We start from the raw sequence: 5,000 nt of genomic DNA on the forward strand, positions 1-5,000 counted from the left end.
ATATATATTAATGTGGAAAAACAAGCAGATAGATAGATAGATAGGTAGACAGATAGACAGACAGATAGATAGATAGACAGACAGAGAGAAAAAAAGTGTGTGTGTGTGTGTGTGTGTGTGTGTGTGTGTGTGTGTGTGTGTGTGTGTGTGTGTGTGTGTGTGTGTGTGTGTGTGTGTGTGTGTGTGTGTGTGTGTGTGTGAAAGAGAAACAGATCCTCGCTTTTAGGATATTAAAGTCAGTCAGATTAAAATTATTTATGAACGTCTTACTTTTTTTCACTTTACAGGAAGAGATAGAGACAGAGAGAAAGAGAATGTGTGTACGTGTGTGCGTATGTATGTGTGTATGTGTGTAGGGGGGGGGGGAAGGGGGGGTAGAAGAGACCACATCCTCGTCTTTAAGAAAACACGAGAACACAAAAATCACATACTCTCTCTCTCTCTCTCTCTCTCTCTCTCTCTCTCTCTCTCTCTCTCTCTCTCTCTATGTTATGCTAAGTCTGATTAAGGGCATATATTCCTACTTAAACACCTCGCCTATTGACTACAAGGGATATTAGTGAGGTTAAGGGTATTAACTCGAAATTATACCCAAATTCCCGAGTTACACCCTGGGGTCGTAAACTGGGGGGGCATGGGAGGGCGGGGGTAGAAGAGGAGATATATGACCGTGGGGAGGGCTGGAGGATGCGGGAAACGGGGTGGGGGGGGGGTGGGGGGTAATAAAAAGGGGGTTAAGACAGCTGGGGAAGTGGAGGATACAATAGACAGGAAGAAGAAGAAAAATACCCATATTCCCAACAGTTTTTACACTCCGCCCAGCGCCCCTCTTTCTCTTACCTTCGCTCTGTTTACTTCCCCACCTTATTCTCTAACTCCATTCATGTGATTAGTGTAGCGTTAGGTTATATTAAGTCTTATGTATGTACCCCTTCCCTCCTCTGTAAAAATCACCCCCCATCCCCCTTTTCTCAATAAAATCTGAAATCTGAAAGTGCTTCCAAAAGTGTTCAAGCCACGCAGCACGGTCCCGCCAAGACTCGAGGTGCAGTAACTTCTCGTCATTTCCTTTAAGTTTCGTTCATTTCTTACGGGTTTTGTGCACGTCAAGTATGAGGCTTTGAGCGATAACTGTCAGAACTGAACGAAAATGTAAAGTGCCGGTTAGGTTGGTTGCTTACTGTCCAGTTTTTCGTATTTTTTTCTTGCTATTTGTGTGTTTTTATCCTATTTTATTCGTTTTCCTGTATTTAAATGTTAAGTGCCGGTTAGGTTGGTTGCTTTCTGTCCAGTTTTTCGTATTTTTTTCCCGCTATTTGTGTGTTTTTATCCTATTTTATTCGTTTTCCTGTATTTAAATGTTAAGTGCCGGTTAGGTTGGTTGCTTACTGTACAGTTTTTCGTATTTTTTTCTCGCTATTTGTGTGTTTTTATCCTATTTTATTCGTTTTCCTGTGCTTTCTCTCCTTTTCCTTTCTTTTCTTTCCCGGTTTTTCCTATCATCTTAAGTTTCTGAGACTCGTGTTTTTATTCCTTATTTGTTTTCCTCATATTCTCTACTCTTTTCTCTAATTCTTTTACTTAACGCATTTGCTCTTCTTTCTTTCTCGTCATCCTCCCTTAGTTAAGCTTCATACGTTACAGTCGACTCCGAAGAAGCGCACACGACTTCTACTGCAGCTCATCTCTATCCTGTCCAAATCCCTTATGCAAGAGTTGACCAGCATCTTCATTTAATAATCTTCAATAAATGGCCTTCGCTCTCCTTCACTTCCTCCTTCATAAGCCTTTCCTTCTATTTCTGGCTCCTGGAAATCTTGTGAGCTGTTTCATATGAGTCAACCAGCATCTGCATTCTTGTATACGTTTTTAAATCCTCGTCATCCTCCCCTGGGCAAGCTCCAAACGTTTGTCGACTCCGATGAAGCACACAGCAAACGTTAGTCTTGATATTATGTAAGTTGTTTTATCCAAGAGTCAACCAGCATCTTCATTCTTGTATCCGTTTTCTTCTTCTTCTTCTTCGTCATCCTCCCCTGGGCAAGTTTCAAACGTTAGTCGACTCCGAAGAAGCACACAGCGAACGTTAGTCTCGAAGTTATGTGAGTTGTTTCATGTAAGAGTCAACCAGCATCTTCATTCTTGTATCCGTTTTCTTCTTCTTCTTCTTCGTCATCCTCCCCTGGGCAAGCCTCAAACGTTAGTCGACTCCGATGAAGCACACAGCAAACGTTAGTCTTGAGATTATGTGAGTTGTTTTATGTAAGAGTCAGCCAGCATCTTCATTCTTGTATCCGCTCCGCTGCTTGGTAAACTGAATGTGACTTTAACCCTTTCAAGAGGAGAGTATCAGGCCACCTCTCCACCCAAAACTAACCTAATTCTGGCTTCTCGTTCTGTTTTCCTTAGTGGGAGCAGCGAATAGCGGGCCTCATTATCCCAGGTTTTAGCTTTCCTTGCTGTAGAAAAAAGAATGATGTTTGAAATTTTAGTGAGAAATATAAAAGCCTCCATTACGTTACACTACGCTGGTCTATGGAAATAAATACGCCCAGAGTCAGCCAGCCAGCGAGCGGGCCTTATTATCTCAAATTTTGCTTTCCTTGCTGTAGAAAAAATGATGTGTTTGAAATTCTAGTGAGACAAATATAAAATCACCAATCACGGTACATTACGCTGGTCTATGGAAAAAATACGCCCAGAGTCAGCCAGCGAGCCAGCCAGCGACGGGGTGGCAATCAGGCCTGGCGGACCGTCTACTTCACTCTTGCGTCATACTCGGTCCCGTAAGAAAGATTTATCACCCGCGCGCGCCAAGTTCCCGCAGTTTTATGGCCGCTTGCTCGAACTACGCGATTCTCCATTACCTCGATGCATAAACTGCCATCGCCGCAAAAAACAACAACCCATCAAAGCCTGCAGTGTGCCTTGTTTTGTGGGGTCTGGCGGGGAGTGACTTGGGGCAGGGCTGGGGAACGGGAAGGGAGGGGGAGGGGGATTGTTTTGTGGGGTCTGTCGGGGAGTGACTTGGCTGGGGAAGGAAGGGGTGGGAAGGGGACTGTTTTGTGGGGTCTGGCAGGGGAGTGACTTGGGCAGGGCTGGGGAACAGGAAGGGAGGAAAGGGACTGTTTGTGGGGTCTGGCGGGGAGTGACTTGGGGCAGGGCAGGGAACAGGAAGGGAGGGAAGGGGAAGGTTCGTTTACAGGGGAACATGGGAAAGGGGGAAGGAGGGATACAGGAGATGGGGAGAAGGCTGGGGGGAGAGGAAGGGGAGCGATAGAGAGGAGGGGAGGAGAGGGGATGATTGTCGTTGTGGTGAGCCTGGGGAGGATTCGTGTACTGGGGGCGAGAGAGCAGGGGAGGGGAGGGAGATATAAAAGCTGGGGAGAAGGAAGGGGGAGGGTGACGGGAGGGGAGGGAAGGGGGAGGTCGTAAACTGGGAGGGGGGCAAGAGAGCTGGGGAGAAGGAAGGGGGAGGGGGATGGGAGGGGATGGAAAGGGGGGGGTCTTATACTGGGGAGCATGGGAGGATGGGGAGATATAAGAGAAGGGGAGAAGGAAGGGGAGGGGGACGGGAGGGGAGGGAAGGGGGGGGGGAGGAGAAGGATACATAAGGAAAGGAGAATAAAGAAGGGAGAATAGAAGAGGGGGGAAGAGGGAGAAAGTGGAAGAAGGGTGAACGGGAGTGGAGTTAAAGGACGGGAACTTGGGGTGAAGGAGGAGGAGGGAGAAGGTAGGAGGAGGAGGAGGAGGGGAGGAAGGGGGCAGCGGGTCTAATTGATATCCCTAATTATCCTTAATCACAATGCAGCTGTTGAGTGATGTTGGAACCTGATCTTAAATAAAACAACAACAAAAAACAGCAAAAATTCAAGGCGTTCTTTAATTCCAAGGCGGTTCCAGCAGTGATTTGAGGGCGGGAGAATAAATGGCCTCACGCTCTCCTTCACTTCCTCCTTCATAATCTTTCCCTTCTATTCCTTTCTGGCTTCTGGAATTCCTGTTTGTGACTTTTAATGCAAGCTTGTCTACGCGTTGCTCTTCTGAACTTGCTAACTGCTTGCACACGACTGTCTACTGCAGCTCACCCCTATCCTGTCCAAATCCCTTATGCAAGAGTTAACCAGCTTGAGTTCCTGTTTATGGGTACTTAGATTGCAAGCTTGATTACTCGTTGCTCCTCTAAACTTGCTAACTGCTTGCACACGACTGTCTACTGCAGCTCACCCCTATCGTGTCCAAATCCCTTATGCAAGAGTTAACCAGCATCTTCAATAACTGGCCTTCGCTCTCCTTCACTTCCTCCTTCATAACCTTTTCCTTCTATTCATTTCTGGCTTCTGGAATTCCTGTTTGTGACTTTTAATGCAAGCTTGACTACGCGTTGCTCTTTTGAACTTGCTAACTGCTTGCACACGACTGTCTACTCCAGCTCACCCCTATCCTGTCCAAATCCCTTATGCAAGAGTTAACCAGCATCTTCAGTAAATGGCCTCACGCTCTCCTTCACTTCCTCCTTCATAAGCTTTTCCTTAACTCATTTCTGGCTCCTGGAATTCCTGTTTATGGCGTATACTTTTAATGCAAGCTTGACTACGCGTTGCCCTTCTGAATTCGCTAACTGCATGCACATTATTTTGAAGGAGAAAGTGGAAGAGAGCGAGAAACCATTTATTGAAGATTATTTACTGAAGATGCTGGTTAACTCTTGCATAAGGGATTTGGGCAGGATAGGAGTGAGCTGGAGTAGAAAGTCGTGTCCAAATTCCTTATGCAAGAGTCAACCAGCATCCTCATTTAATAATCTTCAATATATGGCCCTCGCTCTCCTTCACTTCCTCCTTCATAATCTTTTCCTTCAATTCATTTCGGGCTTCTGAAATTCCTGCTTATGGCTAATGGGGAGAAATGTAGGTAGAGGTGAGTTAAAGTGTGTGTGTGTGTGTGTGTGTGTGTGTGTGTGTGTGTGTGTGTGTGTGTGTGTGTGTGTGTGTGTGTGT

Source organism: Eriocheir sinensis, chromosome 70 (assembly GCF_024679095.1).
Source record: "Eriocheir sinensis breed Jianghai 21 chromosome 70, ASM2467909v1, whole genome shotgun sequence".
In the NCBI taxonomy this organism is placed as follows: Eukaryota; Metazoa; Arthropoda; class Malacostraca; order Decapoda; family Varunidae; genus Eriocheir; species Eriocheir sinensis.